Source organism: Manis pentadactyla, chromosome 5 (assembly GCF_030020395.1).
Source record: "Manis pentadactyla isolate mManPen7 chromosome 5, mManPen7.hap1, whole genome shotgun sequence".
NCBI classification, from domain to species: domain Eukaryota; kingdom Metazoa; phylum Chordata; class Mammalia; order Pholidota; family Manidae; genus Manis; species Manis pentadactyla.
The window spans coordinates 68,369,099-68,383,221 of NC_080023.1; the positions used below are offsets into that span (position 1 = coordinate 68,369,099).

The 14,123-nt window shown below is 43.7% G+C and overlaps 1 protein-coding gene across 1 annotated transcript in view; it reads right to left on the reverse strand.

The window, feature by feature from the left end:
* SCD5 (stearoyl-CoA desaturase 5) overlaps positions 1-14,123 on the reverse strand; it is a 136,103-nt gene that overhangs the window by 86,095 nt on the left and 35,885 nt on the right. The gene's annotated exons all lie outside the window — the stretch shown is intronic.

A 14,123-nucleotide genomic window follows, 5' to 3' on the forward strand; every position in this document is an offset into this window, starting at 1 on the left:
TGGGATATCCAGAGCCCAGGCCTCAAGAGGCCTTATAGCTTCAGCTCTGGTCTCTTGAAACACTGCCCTGATCACCATGAAAGAAAGCTGGTTTCACTACCAGACAAAGAGAAGCCATGAGAATAAGAACAGTGGTGCCAACTGCCAGCCACGTGGGTTACGGCTGACCCTCTGGCTGAGCACTGCTGCGGGGGTGGGGGACCCAGGTGAGGGCGGCAGATGAGCAGCCCAGCCAACCGGAACCGTGAGAAATGATACATCAGCGTGGTTTTAAGCTACTCAGTTTCAGTGTTAGGCAGCAATAGACAGCTGAAATGCTCATTCTTTTTAACCTTCTTCTCTATTGTCTATGGAATTAAGATACTAGATTCTGTCTCTGTTTTGACTGAGGCACCAATATAAAGATATCAGATACAGACATGAATGTGAAACAAACCCCCTTATACAGAATTCACAATGGGAATTACTGAGATCCGGCTCCATCACTCCTGGATGCCTCATCCTATCAAGGGTATGAGAAAGGATCATGAGTGTGAAAAAGGGACGCAGGGGAAGAGAGAGAGGTGAAGAGCTTTCTAAAAGAAAAGCTGTTAATGAGCTGTAAGTATCCCCTTTAATGCCCCCAAGGAAAGAGGGTCTGGAGCTGTATCTCCTTCATCTCAAGCCCAGTGAAGCAGGTGTGTGTGGAACACCTGGAGAGTTTAAAAAACCAGCTGGGAAATGGTACACCTACCTGGTCCCAGACTTGGGCTTTCAACACCTGGAGTGGGCTGTGAGAGCAGCGTGGGGGGCATGCAGGGACTGGTCTGCCTTTGTGAGGTTTCTTGGGTAAAGTGTGTCCTGTGGACAGAATGTGGTCCTTCGGAAGAGAGAGCTGGATGTGGTCAGCTTGTATCCTGTCTCACAGGACCACCTAGAGGGGCAGACAGACCCCAGCAGCAAGAAGCTGGAGGTGGGCACTGGATTGCTGAAGTCTTAGAAAGAAATCTGAAGGGCCCTCCTGGGATAAAGATGTATCTCCCTGTGCCCAGAGAACCACAGGAGAGGTAATGGGGGTCTCTGGGGAACGTATCCCAATGCCAACAAGGGAGGGACTATGTCAGACTCCAGCCAGGCTCAGTGAGGGGGAAACCAGCCTTCCTGATTTCCTCGTCCCTGACCCCCCACCTGCCATCCAGTCCTGGGGAGCTCAGAAACCAGCTAGCAGTCAGAACTACAGGCAGGAAAAAAAGCAAGCATAAAGCAGAGACCACAGAAAGGCTGCCATCTGCCCATCAGCCCTTCCCCTGCAACAGACCCCAGCCAGCTGGCTTGAGATGGGAAAGGGCTGACACCGAATCAGGTTCAAAGGTTTGATCCTCATCTTGGGCTGGACATTCTAATTTCTGAGTTGAGACAGACTGCAACTTAGAATGACATGAGTACTGCCTATTTCCTAAGAAGGAGTTAAAAAGTCACTGGCCTGCTGAGTTTTCACATCAACCTTCTCCTATTAAATAAAATTTAAAAGGGCAACAGGGGAATAAAAGGTCATATTTTTAGTACATCATTAATTGTGTTTGTTGGACATGCGAGTTACATTTATTTTGCCTCTTTATGATTTCTCCAGAATACAGTGTTCAAAAGACAAAAACGGTTACCTTTGTGCTGTTTTCTTTTCCCCCAGATGATTATCCCATATTTCTCTTTGCTTACATTATCCTCTGACTCGGACAAACTAGGTGGGTTTACTACTTATCACACGATCATGTTTATCCAGGCACAGAAAGTCCTAGCTGCTCTTCACTTAAGACACAGCAGCTACTGAGGCTATGAACTTGGAAATAGGTCTTCCCAGGCATGTAAAGCCCTGCCATGCTTTATCCCCATTCCTGTGAGGTCAGCACAGGTGTCTGTCGGCTCCAGGCCAGTCTCACTTGTCTTGAATGCAGGATTTTACCTGGCTACCCACCTAAGAACTTTCAAAGACAGAAATCTGTAGGTGACGTTTTGGACTTCATGCCTGGAAGTTGAAATCTAATAGAGAAGATGGGTTGGCAGAACCTATGTCTGAACTTCCAGCAAGTAAATTTTTATAAATAAAAGATGCAATCAATTATTTAGCATAACCAAACATGCTTGAAGAATTTAGGTATCACCTGGTAGTTCTCAAGAATTTAATGCATAATCATGGAGTTGCATAATGCATGAATACATGGCCCCACTGGGTACCATCTTAGGAGAGAGAGTGGCTGAACTGAGAGGGAAAGGGATCGAATTTCAGTCAATTATTTGCAGAGGACACGTTGCATTTATTAATGTAGCATAATAAAGCCGAGGTAGGAAAGGAGCATCAATTTCTTTTCTGCAGAAAGATATGTGAGGTAACGAAGACATACATTAGATGAAGAACAAGGGTGCTGAGCTCGGTTTCTGACGGGAATAAATAAGGCTCAGTGCCATGCAAGTTTAAATCATGCTCCCAGGGCCCCTCCTCTGTGCTGGGAATCAGCACCCAGAAAGAGATCTTGCAGGCTGTTCTGCAGAAGATTCCGCTGGGTGCACCTTGAAGATTTTGTCAAGGTCTAGGGCAGAGCCCTCAGCCTTGCTGAGACTGCCGTCCGACCCACTGACTCCACTTCTCAAGGACCCATTTCTTGGCAGATTCGCATTATCCAGCCTAAACCACAGGCAGTTTACTAATTCACGGGGATACTGGAAGTCCATACAATGAACACATTCTTTCCTGGCAGGCAGACCACCATGGAAGTCCAAGTCCTCAGCACTGGGTTGCTGGGTGAGCATGGCATCAGAACAAGGGAAGACATAACTGGGGTGTTTCAGCAACCAGGGGATCTAAACAATGGTTTTTCAAATTTCATGTCGGAACCTGTTACAGTTGTGAAAGCATTTAGAGAGTCACACCCAGACATCATTTAAAAAATAAAGTAATACAGAGTAGATTAGAAAGTATCAGAGAGGATTGCTTGTAACTGAGGTTGGTAAGAGGCAGTACAGAGTGGTGGTTAAGAGGATGGACACTAAATTCAGGCTATGTAGGATCAAATATCAGCCATGAGGATAGGCAAGCTATTGGATCTAAACTTCCCCTTCTTTCTTTGCAAAATAGGACTATTACTAGTACCTACCTCCTAAAGTTCTTGTGAAAATGAAATTACTTAATAACCTATACAGAGCATAGAACTGTGCCAGGCTAAAATAAGTGCTATATGAGTTTTCCTTATTAGTAATAATTGCTTTGTGAAACTGCTGCCCACAACCTGAGGGACCAGAATTGAGTTCCTATGACAACTGGAGTCAGACATGCTGAGCAGTACATGAAAGAAATTGGAGGACTGAGTGGTTTCCATTGTATTTGAATTAGAAAATTATGGAAGCAATACTAGATTGCAGGAAAATGAGAACCAGAGGAAATTATCCAAAAAGACACCCCAGATAACCAGGCTAGAGCTCTCCTCATCTGAGGTGTGCTTCTCAGTGAATTAAGATGACAGAGCTTTTGCTGAGACAGGATGATGCAAAATCTCTCTTTTCTGGAGAGAATTCCCACTCTCTGATGTGCACTTTGCCCTTTTTTTTTCTTTTTGGCTTTCATAATGGCATCAAAACAAGGGGAGACATGAAGGGCATGTTTTGGGCATCAGGCGAAGGCAGCCTGAATGTGTCCATCTCACAATAGAGAAGGTCTGGCCAGTGATTTTCAGACTCTGCACTGGAACCCATTAGGGCTGTGAAGGCATATCGTGGGTCACACCAGACCCACAAGGGCATATTTTGGACCACCAGAATGGATTATCAAGGATAAACTTAAACTGGGACTTGAATTTCCTTTCTTTCAATCAATCAAGTTTGCACCTCAATTTTTAAGAGATTCAGCGACACTGATTGATTAGCCCATTCCTTCTTTCAAGTATTTTTCCATGTTCTTCTTTCAAGTATTTTTCCATGTTCCACAAGTCCTTCTTTCAAGTATTTTTCCATGTTCCACAAAAATCTGGACAACTAGAAGGTGACTGAGAAGGTAGAGGCAAGAGACTAAAGCATAGTTCAACAGAAAGCATATGTTTGAAGACGATATGACAGAGTAAGTGGCAGACAGTTAAGCATAGTCAAGCATAAGTTAAGAAGAATTATAATATTTACCATAGATTGAGTACCTACTATGTGCCATGCACAGTGTGAAGCACTTCATCACGTTAATCATACTTTTCACAATAACTCTGAAAGGTGGATGATAGTATTTACAGCTACAAGTCAGGCACCTGGCACTTGAGAAGGTAAAGGACTGACCCCCCTGAGACTCAGTGCTGGGGAAGGTCTGAGCCTACATTCTGACTTGGGACTCCCCAGTGCCAAAGCTCAGGCCTTTACTTACACTCTGCTGTGGGGTTTTAGGACTAGGCCCACTGGGTCTAAATGCTAGCCTTACCGCTTACAGGCTATTTAAATTCTCCAAACTCACTTACTTTCTTCTTACATAAAGTGGTCATGATAACAGTAGCTTCCTCACAGGATTTTGTGAAAATTAATTGAGATGCTTATTCAAGTATTTAACATCATGGCTGGCACATGGTACATGTTCAAATAGATGCCAACTATCATCATTGTTACGCCAGCTGTTGCAAAGCTGCCCATAATTGCAAGCATTAAATATGGATAACCAGGGCTAGGCCAGCCGACAATGTGCCATTTGGCCAACTGTCTGTGGGTCCTTCTCTCCATGCAGGCATTTCCCAGGGCACCTCATTCCAGCCACTGGCACAGGGAGAAAACATGGTACCAATGAAGGTGGAAGTGTGGAGCAGGTAAATTAAGAACCCAGCACCCATCTGGAAGGTTTTGGCGCAGGCCTATGGCTTCAGGAAAAGAGAGAGGAATGGCTGATGCTTGAGACCACAGTGTAGCTAATCTCAAAAGGACAAATTCAGTGACTTGTGAAGGCAGGAAGATTACACTGCTGGGGAAAAGTGAATTACCTGGGAATCCAAATGGAAGCTTTTGCTCCTGTTACTGTGTAAAGGAGCACTCCCCCAGAATCAGCAAGGCATTTAGGGCTGGGAAGAATTTAATCAGTTTATTAGGCCCATTTTAACCTAAAAGGGGAATTCAACTTTCAAAGTCTTAAATGGGGACCAGAATTTAGACAGAGCCAAACTAGGGGGAGAGAAAAATTATGAGAAGGAACCTTCCACTCTCCAGAAACCAGAAGGGAAACATTTGCCTGTGGAACAATTTGCCAGACTCAGACCTAAGGGCTTATTTGACTCAGGAAGCACAGGGCATGGTGGCACGAGAGGACACAAAAATGTATCTTCACTATTTCCACCCTTTTTTTTGGATCTGCTAGATGAGGACATCAGATTCAGCTGTGTTTACTTCTACATTGCCAGGCCAAGGATGCCAGGATTTTAAGTTCAAATAATCAATAGGCCATAACATTTATTTTTAACACCTGCCTGGCTGAGCATTAACACATCTGCTGCAATCCCTGAGCTACGTGGGGAAAATGCTGTAAAGCATCTTTATTATTCCAGCAAAGTGGAATTTTAAAATATATTATAAAATCTGCAGATACTTGGATATAGAATATAATATGGGCCTTGCTATATAGGACCCCAAAAATTCTGAGCCCAAGAACCTACAGTACAAGTGAATTTACAGAGGTTGATGAAAGAACAAAGCAAAATGGGAAGAAACAAAGAGAACTCAATGTGCTAAATTTATCATCAGACTGCAGGCTAGTTAATGGGCAGCCAGTCATGTACTCAGTGAGCAACACTCTTCAGTGGAAAAGGCCAGAGGGAGGAGGCAGCATGGCTTCTGTCAATATCATCGCCCTCATCAATAAGGATTATTCACTATGATATGTGAGTCACTGAGGACACTGTTCTCAAGAAGCTAGCAGCCTATTTAAGGAAATAAAACATGTACATATATAGAAAAGTAGATAGCAACACAATTTGGGCCAAATGGGCAATGTTTCATTCTTAGAAACTGCTGAGCATCTATCTTCATATTACAAAAACATGCATCCATCTCGCGGGGCAGAAGCTACACCATGAGGCTAGCTAGACTCAGAGAAATGGCCCTAAGGGCCAACATAATATAATTTCACTCTAAGGCATCCAACTAACTATGCCACAGACTCCTGTTTAAAGGAAAGCTATGATGGTAAGATATGAATCACTGCCCTAGAAATCATTAAAGAACTGCCTTATGTGGTGTCTAAAATTGTCCATTTTAGCCCCATGCTGACTCGGGAGGTATTCATCTGAAATGACTTCAGGCTTTCTACCCCTAAGCAGACTGTATACTGATTTGGGAAGGCAATAAGCATAGTGACTAAGAGTAAGAACACTGGAATCAACTTCCTGGGTTCAAATCTGTGTTCTACACTTACTAACTGTATAACTGTGGCAAGTTATAAAAGGTCTCTAAGGCTTGGTTTCCCCATCAGTAAGTGGAATATTAGGATCTGCCTCATATAATCATAGTGAGGATTACTTAAAAACAGTCCATAAAGTACACAGCTCGATGGATGGCACATAGCCCACGAAAATGTTTGCTTCCTTACTGTTATCATGTAAGGTGACTGAAAGCCTGAGTTGGTATGAAACGGCCCTTGGAAGGCACCCGAGCTCTGTACCACATTGTCTCCCATGCTGATGGCTCTGAGACCCACCCATCCATTCTCTGTTTAAAGGCAGGTGAGTGCAGAGACTAGACACCAGGAAGAGGCACCTAACAGTCCCAGGGAGCAACACATGAAGAGATACTATATCCGATAAGTCTACCTAAAAATTACTGGTTCACTCAAGATTCATCAAGCTATACACTAAGATTTGTGCATTTTCTTGTTCCATACCTCAATATAAATTTTTTAAAATTACTGGTTCACATACGTAAGAGGTGATAAAAAGGAATTTGAAATGAGAAGCAAATAAGCACACTTTGTGAAGATTAACATGTGATGGGGGTAGGGACAATGGCTGAGAATGTTCATCAAGGCTAATCAAATTACTCCAGAAAAACGTTCTTAAAGATCCAGGAAAGACATGAGGAGCCTTTTCAAGTCTTGAGGAGCACAGCTCTCCTTCTGCCTGCCGCCGCCACAGAATGGCTTGTAGCAAAAAGAGTTGTGGGATCAAAAGGCAGTTGATTGTGTCTGTTTTAAGATTAAAGTACTGCAAGCAAAGAGGAGGAAGAACTTATACTAAGGTCTGGGGTGGGCAGGTAGGAAGGGTTCGAACCCATTTTTCATGCAGCGCCAATCTCATGTTTAAGGCTCAAGCATAATTGTTTGCCAAGGGATCTGTGGACAAAGGTCTTTAAAGCTCTGCAGAAACACTGAAGATGCATCTCCCCAGAGGTCCTGACCGTAGTGACACATGCACAGAGAGCAGACCCTGGTCTAGGTTGGTGTCTCTGTTATGTTCTCTTAGATCTGTGTTCCTTCCTCCCACCCCACTAATATATTCATCTTTGTAACTATTTGAATCTCCCACCTGTCTTCAACCTTCATGAGAATGGGGGCCAGGTCTGGTTTTGCTTTCCACTGTGTCCTAAGTGCTTAGCAGAGAGCCATGTAAGCATAGTGTGAAGCACACAGTAAGGCCACAGTAGTAACAGAATTGTGGAATAAATGCACGAGCAGATGTGTGTGCAGGGGGAGGAGCTTGAGGACAACACCTGCACTCTCCATTTCATGGGGACACTCCCATGGTTATTGTGTGTCAGGGGGCCTGATTATCGGTATTGCTTTAAATGTTTTCTTTCCATTTCACTAAATCTTAGGGTCTCACAGGACTGAGGAAAGCCAGACCCTAGGAACACCAGTCAGGATGGTAACTTCTCTGTGTATGCAATTTTCAAGTTACAAATGTCTGTGTTTGAGCAGAAGAGTTAACAAGGAAAACTTTTACTTTCTAAAAGGAAATCAATTAGATTAGTCTAAAAAGTATCTTTCAAAACTACTTACTAAGTTGAAATGGCTTAAACTATCTCATTAGCAAATAGTAACTATGCTTTTCATTCTGATGAGGTTAGTTGTAATGGAAAAACCATAATAAAGTATGCATGTATCTACATGTGTATGGGTACATGCACATATACATGTATATACACACACAGGTATAGCTCCCATCTCCTAAGGTTAGTCACACCCAGGAAAGCGTGTTGGCCCAATCAGTAATAAACCAGGCACTGCAATTTGCCTAGTGGCAGCTACCTTTATTGCTTGCATAGGCCTTTCCACAGGGATGTCAGATACACAGACCGTGTGGCCCCATATTCCTGCTGTAAGCGCATGTTGAACATTGCTAATCTATGATAGCACTTTTGACCTGAGTCTAGACACTACCTTTGAATTGTTTTCAGTACAGTATCCTGGCCAGCTACTACAAAATAAAACATTAAAGCTGGAATACAAGATGAAATATCTTTGCCTTCTTGGCCTAGGAATATACAGCTCTAAAGTATTTGAAATTCTCTTTTCCATGATCTCAGTAAAAACAACATTTGCATTGAGTACACACATAAATATTACTAGCCCTTATTTGTACGATATATTCTGATTTCCTATTCTCTTCTATTTCATTTTTTAAAATGCTGTTTGCAAACTATTGATTTTATAACTGATTAAAAAAATGGGTTGACAGGTTTTCTTCCGCCTGCTACTTCTATAGCTTTTCTTCTTCCTTTCTAATTACAACCCTTAAATAGAATTCGTGACACATATCGAATTTACCGAGTATCATAATTCTTCCAAGTGGTAAAGACACCTCAAGACAAATGCTGGGCATAGAAGCCACAGGGCATAAATATGCAAAGAAGTAAAAAGCTAACCTTTTCAAACAATAAGGCTTCTCTCTCACTTACCAACTTAACATTTCCCTGTATGGCCCCGGAAGATGACTGGTTAGCCAGAGACGGGTAAGATTCCTCAAGGGAGGAACAACCTAAGACAGGCACAGTCGCAGGGGGGCCATCTGGTGAGAAAATGGGGATCAACAGAGGCGAGGCTTAGAACCTCACCCCCCCGTTCTGAGAGAAATCTTCTGCATATGTGGATGTTTTATTGCCCGTGTCTAGCTTGGATTAACACATAGTCTACAGGCACACACCTGATCATCTACATTTGCCCTCTTATAGCACTAAACTATGTTTTCTACCTTTATCTTTTATCTACCTACCACTTCAGCATTTTATTAAAAATAATAATAATAAAGAGAGAAATGTGGTATCCACATATAAATCAAGTATAAAAATCAAATGAATATTCATATTTGAACTGACTGTTTATAGTTCATAATGCATGAGCAAAACCGAAAGCTTCTGTGATGACTGCCCTTGTAATGTTCACCATGTAACTTATTCACTATGTAAGAATTTGTACTCCATGTAAGAACTTGTCCATTATGCTTCAGAAGATTGGAGACTGACGAAAATTAGGCTTGGAGTGGATTAATGATTGTGCATTGAGCATTGACTCCCCTATACAGAATTTTATTGTTGTTAACAACCATTTGATCAATAAATATGAGAGATGCCCTCACAAAAAAATATATATATATATATACACACACACACTTCCAATTGTAAAATAAATAAGTAACCGGGATGTAATGTATAGCATAAGGAATATAGTCAAGATATTGTAACAACTTGGTATGGTGATAGCTGGTACCTAGAATTATCATGTATATAAATGTTGAATCACTGTGTTGTACACCTGAAACTAATGTAATACTGTGTGTCAACTACCCTTCAATAAAAGATAATTATCCAGGAAAAAAAAAATGGGTTGAACCTGCAATTTGAAAAACATCCTATAAAGGGCTACCTTTGCAAATTCCAAATTCTAAGGTCATCACAAACAACACAGGCCTGTGTTAGCTTGTTAGCTTTCTCAGAGCACTGAGCTAATGGAACCAGGGTCCTGGGCTCACTCACCCCCAGGCCCTGGTGCTCCCTTGTGCTGAGCCATCTGTGAGTGCCTGTCTCCAGGTAAACATCTCACAGGGGGGGCACGTCCTTGGCCATGGGCAGGACAGGGCGGGAGGTAAATCCCTTCCTCTTGAGGAAAGAATAATTCAGAATACCCATTCTGCCATAGTGGGTGAGAAAATCACTCCTACCACATGAAGACAAACTCAATACTCCCTTTGAGGAAGCTCATTATCTATTGTTTCGCACAAGAACAAGCCAAACTATTTCCTGTGTGCTGAAATCAGGTGTTCTCTCACTCCTGTGTTCCCTGTCTGGTTAGTTCCCACTTCCTTCTCTACATTGCAAAGTATCTTCATTAGAAAAACATTCTTTTCCCCTAAATTGCAAGTTGGAGGCATCTCAGAAAATAAGGCAGGGACAAAATCCTGGATTGTGGATTTTAGCAAGAAATACAGCTCTGTTAGGTATCTGCTCTGAAGCAAAAAAAATCCCCATAATTCTGTGATCAAGAGAATCACTGCCACAGGTCTGAAGGATTTAACCTTAATTAAATGTAAGTTTAAACCAGGAGAATTTGTTGATGTGTGGGAATTTGCAGTTGTATAAAGATTAGAAAAAACAAGGTAATTTGCAGGCAACATGTCTCTAAGGCTGACCTTGACTTTAAAATACATGTGTAATTGTGCAGAAAGCATGCAGAATCTTGACACTCCAACCTGGTGTCTGCCGCTCACAGTAAGGTTGGAGGGCTGGGGAGGTAAGAAGAGGTGGGGAGGTGAGAGAGGCTTTTAAAAGCAGCCAGCTGAAATGTTCTGACCATGAAAGGCTTAATTTTACTTCTGCTCCAGGTTCAGATGATTTGAAACCTTGCATAAAGCAAAAGCTGTCACTATAATTCAAGAATAGTTGGAGCAAATGGCTGCTTAACACAGGGAAAAGATAGGACTGAGGAGATGGAATCTGCTGGCCTTTGCATTGCTCTGGGAAACAAGAGCCTCACCTTGAACCCCAGCAGAATAAAACCTGCCCCTCTTCTTATATCGTCACCATGACTGAACCCACAGAAGCTCACACATTTGTTGCCCTTTGACTTTCCCAACCCTAAGATTCACTTAACAGAGAACATTCAACCTTTGAGTACCCATTCATTCACTGCCTTTCTCTCTATCTCGTTGTGTGTGTGTCTGAATACAGCTACAACTGTTTTCCTTTTCTTCCCTAAATAAACCTCCTTCAGCATTAAAAACAGATGTAAACTGAACCCTACCCACCAGATACACATTTTCCCAAAGACAACATCACTTTGCCCCAGTGACAAAAGGGATCTCATAAACACTACCATCAAAATATGTCTCTTTCACTTATTCCCTGCCCTGCTTCCACCACAAGTATAATTAAGGAAGCCTGTAAGATCAGCCTGCAGACCATGCCGGCCTTTGCCGCTCAGAGCATGGTCTGCCCACCAGCCCTTCCCACCTCACCCAGGAGCCTGCTAGGAGGGCCAAGCCTCTGGCCCCACCAGAACCTAGAGTCAGCAGCTGCATTTTAACAGGACTGCACGTGACTCAGTGCACACTCCACTTTGAGGGACACTGGTATAGGCAGCACTTCTCAGCCCTGACTGCATGCACGAATCAGCTGCGGAGCTTAAAACCTACCCAAACCAGGCCTCCTCATCTGAGAGCAAATTAATCAGCAGTGTCTGGAGGCTGGTATAGTTTAAGGCTCCACAGTGATTCTGTTGTACAACCAGAGCTGAGGAGCACTCCCCCTGTCCACCCAATGGTCCCGTTTCACAGACAAGGAAATGGAGGCCCAGTGACCTGCCCAAGGTCACAAAGAAGCCAGTGGTAGGGCTGAATTCAAACCCACAAAGTAATGTGCCCTAGATTCCTCAAGAGAACAGGCTCCAACAGGGGGAGCTTCCATTTCCTGGGCCCTCAGGTGTGGGCCTCTTCTTTGGCGGAGTGAGGTGTGGGAAGGCTATGATCACAGCGTGTCATCCGAGCCTCTCTTGTTTGAGCCCTCCTCTGCTTTCAAAGAAATCATTTAATTTGGCCTGAAGTAGAGCTTTAGAAAACGCGGTACGCATACAGGTCTGCTTGACCCACCTCATGTGTGTCGGATGCTCTCCCATCTGCCCGCCCCCCTCCACTGTCTTCCTCTCCCTGGCATTCCTATTTATAGGTACCGCAGCCAGCACATACCGTCCTGATGGAAATCTCTGAGAAAACCCCACTTAGAGGGATGAAAAGACAAGACAGGGTATATTCCATTTCCTTGAAGCCCTGGGAGAAGGCTTCCCCTGGAGGCTCACCAGGGCCTGCAGCAAAAAAGTGACATTGCTACCGGCTGTGGAAGGCAGGCAGAAGCTGGTTTTGAGGTTTGCCAAGGCACCGCAGACGCGTATGAAAAGCCCAAATGTCAGACTATCCTTGCTCCTTAGGATCTGCTCCCAGATAAAGCACTGACTGGCCTGAAAAGTGAGGCCCTGAGAATGGGGGCAGTGGTAAGGATCCATCCAAAGACTCTGATTCTCAGAGGCCCCAGGTTCACATGGACGAAAACTTAGCTCCTGGTCTGGGAGGAGTATGAAGGGCAAACTGGAATGAAGGCAAAAAACATAAATGGGGAAATCAGACTCGGAGAGGGAGGAGAGGGAGAGGGAGAATGAATGGGAGCGTAGGAGGAGACACATGTGCGGTCATGAAAAATAAATGAAGAGGCTCTGCTTTTCACTTCCTGAATTTTAATATGACAGAAAAAGGGCTGAAAATTGTGATAGTTCAAACTCGAGGACTAGGACTGAGAAAGGTGAGACTGGAGGTCCTTTCATCAGTGTTGAAGAACCCTGCTGCCTGGCCACTGGGCTGCTGCAGGAGAGGCGTGCTGGGCGGTCGGTGGAGGGAGAGGGGCTGTGCTCCATCCAGGAGCCCCTTTCCAGCAGCCAGAATGCCTCACCCCACAACTGGGAGGAAGCCTGCTTAGTACTTCTATTCACAACTTCCATTCAGGCAATCTTTACATTTTGGTATGGAGTCTGCCAACGGAGATAATTTCAGCTCCCCTTCTATTTTCAGGTTCCCTCTTATACAGAGGGAGGCATCAGCTAAGCTCCAAGAAGCAATTTAGAAGGGGGGCTGGTTGGAAGGGGGGAATCCGTGCCAGTCTACAAACCTGCAGAGCCTGGGGATGAAACTTTTATTTTTAACATTGTCATCTGTGAGGCTGACCTATATTTCACTCCTTATAGTTACAGAAATGAAAAGCCTCAAAGACCAGGACACAGAACTGACTGAGCAGACACCCTTCTTCGCGCAGAGGAGCAGAGCGTAAGACAGCAAACCCCCACCACAGACGGACACAAGGACCAAAGCTGAGGGTGCAGGAGTGTATGGATAAAGGCTGTTCTCAGATAGCCTGGAGGGAAAGAGCCGGATCTTAACCTTTACTTCAGAGCTTGGAAATTAGTCCATAGCCACACTTAGAACAATGCCGCTAACAAGAAAAATGAAGTGGAGATGTGCAGATTAAAGGCCCAGGAAAGGAGACAATTAATAGAAGGTAGAGAGTTAGGAGAACTGAAAGAGATGGAAAGAGGTGGTCAGGACAGGGGTCGAGCGGTCATTGAATTTCCAGATCACAGTAGGAGAACCTGTTCAACACATCGGAGTCCTCTGGTCAGACAAAAGGGGAGGATATTAAACAATGTGATCAAAAAGGACTGCTTAACACCATCCTATACATTTTTAAAATGTGTCATCTCTGCTATTATTTTATTCCATATTTTATTTCTCCTACTTAATTTCTTGAAACCTAACCCTCTAAATCATATTTGTCCGGCCAGCCTTAGGATGACAAGTCTTCAAATGTGTGATATAATGTTAAATTTAATTTTATGCCTGAGACACCAAAGGTTGGCACAGCTAGGTTGCTTTTTTGTCAAACCTTCACATTTTAATCTGCCATCCAGTAGACTGGAAACAGAGAGGAATCACTTCAGATTATGAGAGAATTTAGACCTTGCACCACCAATTTTTCCTTTTATGGACCCGTCATCTAAATGTAAAGCAGTATAATGATTTAGTGTAGGCGGCTCAGTGTAAGAGGCTCCTGGAGGCAGGGCCCAAGCCACACTCCTCTGCTGGGAGTCCCACGGGCACCTCACCCAGACA